Here is a 12,090-nt window from a genome sequence, read left to right as displayed (position 1 = left end):
TTGTGAGACGCACACTAAGTAAAGTAAGCATAGTTTGAACGACCGCCTGAAAAAAACCCTTGGCCCTCAGGACGGAAGCTTCAAGAGCCATGCCGTCAAAGCCAGACAGGCCAAATCCTGGTAAACACAAGGGCCCTGAACGAGGAGGTCTGGTCATTGTGGAAGTAGAAGGGAACAATCCAACGAGAGGCCCTGTAGATCGGAGAACCAGTGCCGCCTGGGCCACGCTGGAGCGACTAGAAGAAGGTTCCCACCTTCTTGTTTGAACGTCCGTATTACTCTCGGCAGGAGGGACACCGGAGGGAACACATACAGCAGCCGAAAGTTCCACGGGATTGATAGAGCATCCACGAACACTGCTTGAGGATCCCTTGTCCGTGCTCTGAAGACCGGAACCTTGTGATTGTGATTGTGTCGAGACGCCATCAGGTCCACATCTGGGAGACCCCACTTGTCCACGAGAAGTTGAAAAACACCTCCGGATGTAGGCTCCTGACGACTGATATAGTCCGCCTCCCAGTTCAGAACGCCCAGAATGAACACTGCTGATATGGCCGGCAGATGGCGTTCTGCCCAATGAAGCATCCTTGATACTTCCCTCATTGCCATGCGGCTTCGAGTGCCGCCCTGATAATTGATGTACGCCACCGTGGTGGCGTTGTCCAATTGTACTTGAACAGGTCTGCTCTGTATCAGATGCTGGGCCATTTTCAACGCATTGAACACTGCCCGCAGTTCCAGAATTTTTATCGGGAGTAGAGACTCCTCCTCGGCCCACAGACCCTGGAGAGAGTGTTGTTCCAACACTGCGCCCCAACCTCTCAGACTGGCATCCGTTGTCAGCAGGACCCAGTTGGATATCCAGAAGGGACGGCCCCTGCTCAATCGTTGGTCCTGAAGCCACCAACTCAGGGACAGACGGACCTCCGGATATAGGGAGATCATGTGAGATGTGATCCGGTGAGGCAGGCCGTCCCACTTGGACAGAATCAACGTCTGCAGAGGGCGAGAATGGAATTGAGCGTACTCCACCATGTCGAAAGCCGACACCATGAGACCTAGCACTTGCATCGCCGAATGGATCGACACTTGTCAAACCAAAAGGTAATGCCCGAAATTGGTAATGAAGGTTGCCCACTGCAAACCGCAGGTACTGCTGATGAGATACCGCAATAGGAATATGTAGGTAGGCATCCTGTATGTCCAGGGAGACCATATAATCCCCAGACTCCATGGCCAGAACAATAGAGCGCAGCGTTTCCATACGGAACTTGGAAATTCACACATGCTTGTTCAAGGACTTCAGATTGAGAATGGGCCGCGAGGACCCGTTTGGTTTCGGGACTAGAAACAGCGGTGAATAGAACCCCTTGCCCCTCTGAGTCAGAGGCACCTGTAGCACCACTCCTGTGGACAGGAGGGAATGTACCAACGAGTGCAACGTGTTTGCTTTTGCCGGATCCAGAGGCACATCTGTTAGGCAAAATCGATGAGGGGGGCGATTCTTGAAGGGAATGGCGTAACCGCGAGCAACGACTTCCCTCACCCAGGTATCCGAAGTGGTCTTCAACCATTCCTGGGTAAAACCTAGAACTCGGCCCCCCACCCTGGGATCCCCCAGAGGGAGGCCCACCCCGTCATGCGGTCGGCTTATCAGTTTTTGAAGCTGGCTGACGGGCGGCCCAAGCACGCTTCGGTCTGGGCTTGGCAGGCCTGGAAGTACGGGCTTGCTTTGGGTATGCCTGACCTTTTGCTTAACCTGGAGTACGAAAGGGCCGAGGGAAAGTACTTTTAGCCTTCTGTGCGGAAGGAGCCGAACTAGGTAGGCAAGCTGTTTTAGCAGTAGCCAGATCAGCCACAATCTTATTGAGGTCTTCTCCAAAGAGAATGTCTCCCTTGAAAGGAAGTACCTCCAGGGTTTTTCTGGAATCCAAATCCACCGACCAGGATCTCAACCAAAGGATATGTCTGGCCAAAACGGACGCAGTAGCAGCCCCGGCCGCGAGCATCCCGGCATCGGAGGCCGCCTCCTTAAGGTACAGAGAAGCCGTGGCAATATATGAGAGACATTTTCGAGCATGCTCAGATGCATCAGAAGGCAGTTCCGCCTCGAGTTCCTGAGCCCACGCCTCAACAGCTTCAGCAGTCCAAGTCGCTGCAATAGTTGGCCTTTGTACAGCCCCAGAAAGGGTATAAATCGCTTTTAAACAGCCATCCACTCGACGATCCGTCGGTTCCTTCAGAGAGGTGACGGTAGTTACTGGCAGGGCAGAGGAAACAACCATACGCGCCACATGAGAATCTACAGGCGGAGGGGTTTCCCAATTTTTACACAGAGAGAGGATAGCGAGCCAACAGTCTCTTATTCGGTGTAAACTTTGTCCCCGGATTTTCCCAGGATTCCTGACGTATGTCAATCAGGTGTTTAGAGTAGGGTATAACCTCCTTAACCACCTTCTTACGCTTAAACCTATCAGGTTTCTTGGAGACAGTCTCAGGCTCAGAATCATCAGCCACCTGAAGAAAGAGCCGTATCGACTCAATCAAATCCGAGACATCCACAGACGATTTCCCCTCCCCATCTGAAACATCAGCAACAGTGTCCGAGGGGTTAGTATAAGCACCATCCTCCTCAGAGGACGCGTCAGTGAAGGCTGCGGATCGGGAGTAGGTAATGGCCCTTTTAGAAGACGACTTAGTCTTATGCGGACGAGAGTGACCCTTAGAATTGGACATGGATCGGTTCAAATGCTGTAACTGAGTGGAAAGCTGATCCGCCCATGGCGGGTTCACAGCGGGGACCATAATCTGTGGTAGCGGCACAGGTGGTCCCACAGGGGGCGTCAATTTAGTTACAAGCGTGTTTAACAATGTGGAAAATGTAGCCCAAGGTGGTTCTTGTGATGCCCCGAGTGCTACCGACCCACTGGGGGGGGCAAGGAAGCCCCTGAACCTGAACTCTCAGCTGCTAAATTATCCTCCATTCCGTCAGTGGCCTCACTACCACGCAGTGTGGGAGAGGCCCCAACGTCGTTGCCACGTGTAGCAGACATAACAATGTGCACAGTAATGGGCAACCCGGTACAAAACATTTTTATTTTTTTTATTTTTTTGGTAGCAGCACTATACCTAGTAAGAACTCTCAGAGAAACAGCCTAGGATGGCACAGACCGAGGGTTCGATAGGAATAGAACATACTGTATGGTGACTATAACTCACAAGTAAAAAATACCCCAGTAGTATATCTTGTGAAACAATCCTATATTATCATCAGAGAAAACCTGAAACACTTGGCCCCCACAGGTATAGTAATATAGGAATAGCACGCTGAGTGAAATACCCTGCAATAAGGCAGCCACGCAGCAGATACATGCACACACACACACACACACACACACGTATATAGTCACAAGCGTACCATGCAGACATGATGCATCATAAACTGCACTGGACTGGCAATACAAAGTAATACTCAGTATGTCTGTATGTGATAATAAATATAACAAAAACAGTAAGCACTGGATGTATATCACAGGGTGTCTGTACCACACAACCCTGACAGTATGCACTGTTTCTTACCTAACACAGTCCCAGTGACAGGTAGAATACTCAAGTGTCCTGTAGGAAGCACAGCACTGGCAGTCAGGCGGTTCCACAGAGGAGGATTTGCCCCAGCAATCCCAGGAACAGCAAGGCTCTATCTGTAATGGCTGCTGACCGGGAATGAGGGAGAAGGAGGCAGCTCCAGGGTGGGAACATTGCAGAAATGGCGCCCTGGGGCTGGGGGGAGGGGCCACAGGTCCGGCCTGCTCCCCCTGCTGGCATTGCCACTGGGCGTGCGGGCAGTAAAGAAAATGGGGGGGGGGGGGGGGGGGAATGGTACAACGTCCCCCCTGACCTGTGCCCATAAAGTATATCCCTGGTGGCTAGTGGAACATCAGCCCAGTAATCCGTGTCCACGCCAGCGGCTGCACAGGGTCACGGTGCAAAGTGCGGCACAGAAGCCCCTTACCTCCCCCTTGTCAGCGACCCCGCAATCCGGGAGATGGCGGCGTGTGTGTGACTCACGGGAAGAGAGAGGAAGAAGCCGGCGCCTCCGCTGTAGTGACCCGGCAACCAGGGCGCGGTAGTATACAGCGATGCTGGGGTGATGGGAGCTGCAGCAGAGACGTCTATCAGACACAGCCTGCTGCAGCCCTTGTAAAATCCTCTTCTTTTCTTTAAAGTTAAAGCTAAGAATGAGCTGCCTGAAGCAGCCCTCCTGTTAAGTGACTACAAACTACAAACTGAGCTCACTGGCATGGAGGCGGGGTTATAGAAGAGGCAGCGCTGTGCATCTTGGGAACAGTCAAATCTTTGAGCCTGTTGGTCCCTCGGATCAAGATCCTACTCTACACCCCGATGTTATTCCTTGTGGAGCCCAGTGTACCCTGCAGCAGAAAAAACAGTATTACACCATATCAGTTTATTCCACTTTTTCATGCTACTTGGAATATGAGTGGTCCGAATTGAAAGGAGATCAGATGACGGAGAGATTTTCCAATGAGGCGTGACCTTCTCCCATCCATGCTCAAATTGTCTACCAATCTAGTAGACAATTCCTTACGGTACGGATCCCACTCATAGTATTTCCAAACATCACATCATTAATAGTATTACACTACTGTTTTTCCCTCTGTTTTCCTTTCACGTACATACCGGAGAAACCGGAGTATTTCAGTAGATAACAGAAGGATGTCTATCTCCTACTAAGGAGGGTGTTACCTAAGGTTGATTTGCGCCTGTGGGCAGTTCGGTGATATCCATTTGAGATTTGTCTGTTTTGGTGTGTGGTGACACACTATCTTTCACTGTACTGATTTTTCCAGCTTAATTTTCCACTTTCTCTTCTCTGTCTGTCTTACATCACCGGTCACAACATCTTCACCGCCACCAGTCTCGGCTTCTTTGCCTGGCTTCCCCACAAACCTTCTTCTCTTCTCTGTCTGTCTTCCACCACCAATCTGGGCTTCTTCACCTGATTTCCACCATTAGCCTTCTTTTCTTCTCCTCTGTCTTTAACCATGTCTCGTCTTCCTTACATGACTTCTGCGACTAGTCTTCTTCTCTTCTGTTTTCCACCATGTCTCGTCTTCTTTGCCTGACTTCCACCACAAGCCTTCTTCTCTGTCTTCCACGACCAGTCTTGGATTCTTCACCTGACTTCCACCATTAGCCTTCTTTTCTTCTCCCCTCTGTCTTTCACCATGTCTCGTCTTCCTTACATGACTTCCACGACTAGTCTTCTTCTCTTCTATCTTCCACCACCAGTCTCGTCTTTTTCGCCTGACTTCCACTGGTCTTCTTCTCTTCTGTCTTCCACCACCAGTCTCGTCTTTTTTCGCCTGACTTCCACTAGTTTTCTTCTCTTCTGTCTTCCATCACCAGTCCGTCTTCTTCATCCTGACTTCCGCCACTAGTCTTCTCTGTTTGGCTTCTAACACCTGCCTCATCTTCTTCATGTAACTTTTGGCACCACTCTGCTTGTGTTCTCTGTGTTTCACTACCAATCTTGTCTCCTCTGACTGTCTTTCACAGACCTTTTACGCAGGGGTGTGGTACAAAATATCAACATTCAGAAAGTCAACATGGATGTTATGTTGACATGTGACAAGTTGTAATGATCATATGTGCATGTTGACAGTCAGAATGTCAACATAGGTTTAGGGCGAAAGCTTCAATTCTGTAAAAATGCTAACATTGACATGTACTGTCGACACAGACTGTCGACATTCATGTCAACATAATCAAAATTGTGAATGTCAACATTTTTACTGTCAATATTCAAAACATGTAAGCATTCTGAATGTTGACATAATGACTACATCACTTCCAAGGTCCTTGAGTCCAAAAAAGAAATGAGACCCCTTAAATCAAAGAGGGGAATCTAATCATTCATGAGAGCTGCTTGACCGATATGACCAGGAAATCACCTATAAAAATGATCCAGATGTTAATGTAACAGCCCTAATCTTATCATATACAAGCATTACCTCACGTTGCAAACCTTATCCTACAAATATAAAGCTTAATCCCAATCTATGATCTGCCCATAAATCTACATGATACTCTCAGGCTATCCTGTGGTCTAACAGTCCCATATCCAGTCTCCGCAGTCTGGGTTACCAGAGTCAGACTATCCTATGATCTAACAGCCCTATCCTGTATCCACAGTCTGTACATGTTACCATAGTCAGGCTATCCTATGCTCTTACAACCGTATCCAGTCTCCACGGTCTGTAAGTGTTTCCAGAGTCAGGCTATCCTATAGTCTAACTGTTGTATCCATTCTTCACGGTCTGTACATGTTACCATAGTCAGGCTATCCTATGGTCTAACTGCTGTATTCAGTCTCCACGGTCTGTAAGTGTTACCAGAGTCAGGCTATCCTATGATCTAACAGCCATATCCAGTCTCTGCAGTCTGTGTTACCAGAGTCAGACTATTTTATAGTCTAACAGCCGTAACAAGTCTCTACAGTCTGTGTTACCAGAGTCAGGCTATCACATAGTCTAACAGCCCTATCCAGTCTCCACAGTGTGTACGTGTTACCAGAGTAAGGCTATCCTATGATCTAACAGTCGTATCCAGTCTCCGCAGTCTGTGTTACCAGAGTCAGGCAATCCTATGATCTAACAGTCGTATCCAGTCTCCGCAGTTTTTGTTACCAGAGTCAGGCAATCCTATGATCTAACAGTCGTATCCAGTCTCCGCAGTTTTTGTTACCAGAGTCAGGTGATCCTATGATCTAACAGCCATATCCAGTCTCCGCAGTCTGTGTTACCAGAGTCAGACTATCCTATAGTCCAGAGATTTTCAACATTTTACAACTCGCGGCACACTGAACAAGATATAAATATTGCCAAGGCACGCTCAGATATAATGGTGATGCATGGTGCAGTTGCGTGTCCTAGGACCTCAGTAGCGGCAAAACACTGACTGCTATAGTCTAACAGCTGTAACCAGTCTCTACAGTCTGTGTTACCAGAGTCAGGCTATCACATGGTCTAACAGCCCTATCCAGTCTCCACAGTCTGTGTTACCAGAGTCAGGCTATTCTATGGTCTAAAAGCCGTAACCAGTCTCTACAGTCTGTAGGTGTTACCAGAGTCAGGCTATCGCATGGTCTAACAGATGTATCCAGTTTCTACAGTCTGTTACTAGAGTCAGGCTATCACATGGTCTAACAGTCGTATCCAGTCTCCGCAGTCTGTGTTACTAGAGTCAGGCCATTCTATGGTCCAAAAGCCGTATCCAGGCTCTACAGTCTGTAGGTGTTACCAGAGTCAGGCTATCGCATGGTCTAACAGATGTATCCAGTTTCTACAGTCTGTTACTAGAGTCAGGCTATCACATGGTCTAACAGTCGTATCCAGTCTCCGCAGTCTGTGTGTTATGATACCAGTACGTCTGACCAGAGGTGATCTTATGACGGAGGTCAGAAAACTGGAATGGAATGCTGGTTACGGGAGCAGGAAAGCCTAGTAACCCCTGGCGCCCTAACTCCGTTGTCTCGCCCGTGTTATCAGAAATCCCCTGCGAGACTATGGTTGCTTGAGCCCATGGCAGCCGCGTTTGAAGGGCGGATTATGTCTGCCCAACTCCGATGCCCCCTCAGGTCTTAATGGGAGACAAAGGGAAATCCGAGACAGGGTGATAACAAGGGGCCCTCTGACTAAGCAACCAGGCCAGGGGCTACAAGCTAACTAACTTAAACCAGAAGTATGTGCGGACAAACCGCCAGGGAAAAGGACAACCAAAAATCCACGAATCCGTTACTCCTATCCAGCACCGCTGGATACCAGAGTGGATTTGTGGGAGCGGAATCCTCCGCAAAAGCTCCGAAACACAATATAACCAAATAATAAATAGTAAGCGGTCAAGCCGCAACACACGGCTACGCCGCGACTCACGAACACCACAGGATGTTAAAGGTGCTCGGTCAGGACTCCAGGAAAAGATGACAACTTCCGAGTATTGGACCACTGAGGACAGGAACGACCGGATAGACAGGACTGGAAAACTCTCTGCAACAGACACAGCAAACAGGAAGCTATTACCGGCGTCTGTGAGAAGTCCAGAGAGTGCTTTTAACTGGGAGCTCTCCAATCAGGAGCCAGACAGGGTAATTAACAATCATGCCGTGCAGCTGCATGCTGCACGGCCAGGATACCAATGAGGTGATTAATCTAGACCCAGCAACGGGGAACGCGGTCCGACAGTGGCGTCCCCGTTGCTAGGGTCTGAGCGGCTCCGTGCGCCCGGCGTCTAGCGTTGCTAGGGAGCCGGCGGCTGTCCGCATGCGGCGTCCCTAGTTGCTAGGCGCCGGGCCGCACTGACGGGCGGACCCTCGGCGCCTAACAGTACTCCCCCTTGAGGAGGGGTCAAGGAACCCCTAAGGCCAGGTTTCTGAGGAAATTCTCGAAAAAATGCCTTTTTGAGCCTCGGGGCATGGAGATCCTCATCCAGGACCCAAGACCTTTCTTCTGGACCATAACCTCTCCAATGTACCAAAAAATAAAGCCGACCCCGGGACAACTTGGAATCGAGAACCTTCTCCACCAAGAACTCCTGCTGACCCTGTACATCTATTGGTGATTTCCCCTGAGAGATCTTCCGAGGAAATCTACTGGAAGAAACGTATGGTTTCAACAGGGAGCAATGGAAAGTATTTCCGATCCGGAGAGTTCTTGGTAAACGTAACCGGAAAGCAACTGGATTGATTTTTTTAATAATATGAAATGGTCCAATAAATTTAGGGCCCAATCTGGCTGAGGTTTGTCGAAGTCTAATGTTGCGAGTCGACAACCACACCCTATCTCCAACTTTAAAAGTGCACGGCCGCCGGAGCCTGTCAGAAAATTTTTTCTCCCGAAATGCCGCTTTTCTGAGAGCAAGGTGCACTTTTCTCCAAATGAGTCTGAGATGAGCGGTCAAGGTCAGTGAGGAGACAGAGGAATGTTGAAAAAAGGAATTAGCTCTGGGGTGAAAACCAAAAACTGTAAAAAATGGAGACACATTGGTGGAGGAATGACAGGCATTGTTGTAAGCAAACTCCGCCAACGGAAGAAACTCGGACCAGTCATTTTGGAGTTTGGCCGAGTACAAACGCAAATATTGTTTTAATGATTGATTAACTCGCTCAGTCTGCCCGTTGGATTGGGGATGGTAGCCAGACGTTAAAGACAATTTCATCTTTAAAGAGGCACAAAAAGACTTCCAAAATTGTGCAATGAATTGTGGACCCCGATCAGAAACAATATCAGTGGGTAACCCATGGAGTCTGAAAACATGGCGGAGGAACAAAACTGCCAATCCCTGGGCAGATGGCAATCGGGGAAGAGCAATGAAATGGGCCATCTTGCTAAAACGGTCAACTACCACCCATATGACTCGGCATCCGGCTGACAGAGGGAGGTCCACCACAAAATCCATGGAAATATGAGACCATGGCCTGAGAGGAACATTCAAGGGCATAAGTTGACCGATAGGCAAGGAACGGGGAACTTTATGCTGTGCACAGACCTGACACGAAAAAACAAACTCCTTAATGTCTTTGGAAAGACCAGGCCACCATACTGAGCGGGAGACTAATTCCAAAGTCTTAGCGATCCCCGGATGCCCGGCAACTTTGCTATCATGAAACTCCGTCAAAACAGTTGCTCTCAAAAACTCAGGGACATAAAGACGACCAGCAGGAGTATTTCCAGGAGCTTGATGTTGAAGCTGCTTTAACTGGGTAAATAAATCTTGTGTGAGGCCTGCCCGAATGACTGAAGACGGAAGTATGGGAGTAACAGGACTGTTATCATGAACTGGAAGAAAACTGCGTGACAGGGCATCCGCCTTGGCATTCTTGGAACCTGGCCTGAAGGTGATAATAAACTTGAAACGAGTAAAAAATAAAGCCCAACGAGCTTGCCGGGCATTCAGCCGTTTAGCTGATTCAATGTACTGAAGATTTTTGTGATCAGTAAAAACTGAAATGGTATGTGTTGCTCCCTCAAGCCAATGCCTCCACTCCTCGAAAGCCCATTTAATAGCCAGTAATTCCCGGTTACCAACATCGTAGTTGGATTCAGCAGATGAGAATTTCCTGGACATAAAGGCACAAGGATGTAATTCTAGAGAATCCGGATCCTTCTGAGATAGGATAGCCCCTACTCCAACCTCCGAGGCATCAACCTCAACAATGAAAGGCAATTCTGGGTTGGGATGTCTGAGGACCGGGGCTGAGACAAAGGCTTGTTTCAAGGCCTGAAAAGATAACTCAGCTTCACGTGACCAGTTGGTTGGATCCGCTCCCTTCTTAGTTAGTGCCACAATGGGAGCAACTAGGTCGGAGAAAGAGTGAATAAATCTTCTATAATAATTCGCAAACCCTAAAAAGCGCTGAATTGCTTTTAAGTTGGTGGGTTGCGCCCAACTAAGGATGGCTTGGAGCTTCTTCGGTTCCATACAGAATCCCCGAGGGGAAATAATGTACCCTAAAAAGGATACCTCCGTGACATGAAATTCACACTTCTCCAGCTTGGCATATAGGTGATTTTCACGTAATTTTTTTAGAACCTGACGCACCTGGGTAACGTGTTGTTCAATAGAGTCAGAATATATCAAGATATCGTCTAAATAGACTACTACGAATCTTCCAAGAAAATCACGGAGCACATCGTTAATGAGATCCTGGAAAACTGCCGGAGCGTTAGACAGGCCGAATGGCATAACCAGATACTCATAGTGACCCGACTGAGTACTGAATGCCGTTTTCCACTCATCCCCTGACTTGATTCGGATGAGGTTATATGCTCCTCTCAGGTCAATCTTAGAAAAAATCACAGCCGAACGTAGCTGATCAAAGAGGACAGAAATCAGCGGCAAAGGGTATGTATTTTTTACTGAGATTTTATTCAAGGCTCTAAAGTCAATGCAAGGTCTGAGTGATCCATCCTTCTTCTCCACAAAGAAGAAGCCTGCACTTAAAGGGGATTTAGACGGCCTGATAAATCCTTTCCCTAGGCTTTCTTTAACATATTCATTCATGGCCACAGTTTCTGGTCCGGACAATGCATATAACCTTCCCTTAGGCAAAGTGGCACCAGGAATTAGCTCAATAGCACAATCATAAGGCCGATGGGGAGGCAGAATGTCCGCATTGCCCTTGGAAAATACATCAACAAAATCCTGGTATTCCACAGGAATGGGTGCGGGAATGACAGCAGCTATTCTGATGGGAAGCGTAATACATTCCTTATTACAGATGGTACCCCACTGTGAGATCTCCCCCGACTGCCAATCAATGATGGGATTATGAAAGGCCAGCCAAGGGTGACCCAGAACCACTGGAACTGCTGGGCAATGGGTAAGGAAAAATTCAATTTTTTCGGAATGAAGAGCTCCTACCGAAAATAGTACAGGAGGTGTACAGAGAGAAATAACCCCATTGGACAAGGGACTCCCATCTAAACCATGCATGGTGATACACCTACCCAAGGCTAACTGAGGAATACCTAAGGCCTTGGCCCACGTTAAGTCCATAAAGTTCCCTGCAGCTCCACTGTCAACAAAAGCCGACACCGAGGAACAGAGGCTGCCAAAGGAAACTTTAGCTGGGACTAACAGTGAATTATTTGAGGAGATAAGCTGCAGACCAAAGTGAACCCCCTCACAATTCACTTGGTCGAGGCGTTTCCCGACTTGTTCGGACAATTACGGGCAAAATGTCCCTTACTCCCACAGTACAAACAAAGACCAGAATTTTGCCTTCTGGTTCTTTCTTCAGGAGACAGCTTGGAGAGACCTATCTGCATGGGCTCCTCTATGTCCACAGGAATGGAAAAAACACCAGGAGTAGACCCGACAGATGCTCCTTTTTCAGCCCTCCGCTCTCTGAGACGACGATCAATCTTAATAGAAAGCTCCATGAGTTTATCAAGAGTCTCAGGAGCGGGATACTGAAGGAGACTGTCTTTTATAGACTCAGATAAGCCGAGGCGAAACTGACTGCGCAGGGCTGGGTCATTCCATCCACAGTCGTTCGACCAACGGCGAAAC

Source organism: Pseudophryne corroboree, chromosome 4, assembly GCF_028390025.1.
Source record: "Pseudophryne corroboree isolate aPseCor3 chromosome 4, aPseCor3.hap2, whole genome shotgun sequence".
Lineage (NCBI taxonomy): Eukaryota > Metazoa > Chordata > Amphibia > Anura > Myobatrachidae > Pseudophryne > Pseudophryne corroboree.
This window is presented reverse-complemented; position numbering follows the sequence as displayed.